The sequence below is a fragment of the Meleagris gallopavo genome, chromosome 1 (genome assembly GCF_000146605.3).
Source record: "Meleagris gallopavo isolate NT-WF06-2002-E0010 breed Aviagen turkey brand Nicholas breeding stock chromosome 1, Turkey_5.1, whole genome shotgun sequence".
NCBI lineage: Eukaryota > Metazoa > Chordata > Aves > Galliformes > Phasianidae > Meleagris > Meleagris gallopavo.
In genome coordinates this window covers 57,548,894-57,550,181 of record NC_015011.2, presented here as the reverse complement: position 1 = coordinate 57,550,181, position 1,288 = coordinate 57,548,894, and positions in this window count along the sequence as shown.

Sequence of the window (1,288 nt, the reverse complement as noted above, 5' to 3'; positions counted from 1 at the left end):
TTTCTGTTCACTGTCTACCTTGAGAACGATGCAGTTTCCTCACTCATAGACTTGGCTGGTTTGATTGAGAGATAATGGCAATGAGTGGAAGTAGGAATATATTTTATCTCCATTTGAGAAAAAAGACAATTGAAATACTGATCAAGTTCAGTTATACAAGGTCATGTAAAAAAAGAAGTGACAAAAACATTAACAGAAGCTACATATCCTGATTCAGTGCTTGAACTACAGGCACAAGAAACAGTCCATAGAAAACAGTTGCTTCTGATGTTGCCTGATGAGAATGGACAATCAGAGAATCACTCCTCACAATTAGAATAGCCCCTAGGCATTAATCATCACTTTGAAAATCTAAGCTCCAGGAAGGTGTGAAGAGAGTCTGTAGAAAAATATTATGTAGCTAAACAAATGTGGTCTGATGTGACATTAATTGTCATAAAAAAAGAAGAAAAGAGCTTTGAGTGTTTGGTTTGAGGATGTTCTTTTCTTCCTCCTTTTCTGCTTTTATGGGTCGTTTTATCAGAACAATAGATTTTTTTACACTTTGCTTTCAAATCAGTGGAAAAGATGGTTGTTTTTTTTTTTTTGAGTAATAATAATCTTGATCCTCCTGAGAAAAACATAGAAATAAAATAAAATTGCAGTCTGAAGAGAAGCACTATAAAAATCTTCATTCGCTCTTCCATATACATCCAAATTATATAAAACACTAGTTGGATATTATTTGTTTATGGCTGAACTAGATTGCCAGCAATAAGGCTATGCTGGGAAAACTACTTAAAAATGCATTCTAATAGTTATTTCTTTCAGAAACAAGAAGATACCGATCCACCTACCTACAAAATCTAATACTAGGAAATGCTCAGAGATTGAAAAGCCATCTCTTTGTCCTGAAATGGCTCAGCAAGTCAAAAACTTTAAAACATTTCTTCAGAACAAAACCAAGACTTTAAAACTTCTCAAACTTAGAACAGCTCATACTGGAATAAATCCAGGTGGTTAGGACATTTGTCTAGATGGCAAGTTCTCCCACTTGAGGTTAAAGCAGGAATGTCATAAAAAAGTGACTGTGCCACAATATTTTGCTGTGTCTCCCTTTTTCCACTGGGAGAAATATATGATCTGCTGTGAAATAAATTATTCAAGCTTTCTAGAATATCTAGAATGGTTTTCTTAGATTCCTCCAAAACAGAGAATTGTTTAAACCATTGGTTATCTGTTTGTAAATGTCAACAGATAAGAGAGGCAACAGTGCAGAGGGGGAAAGGGAAAGGGAAAGGAAAAGGGA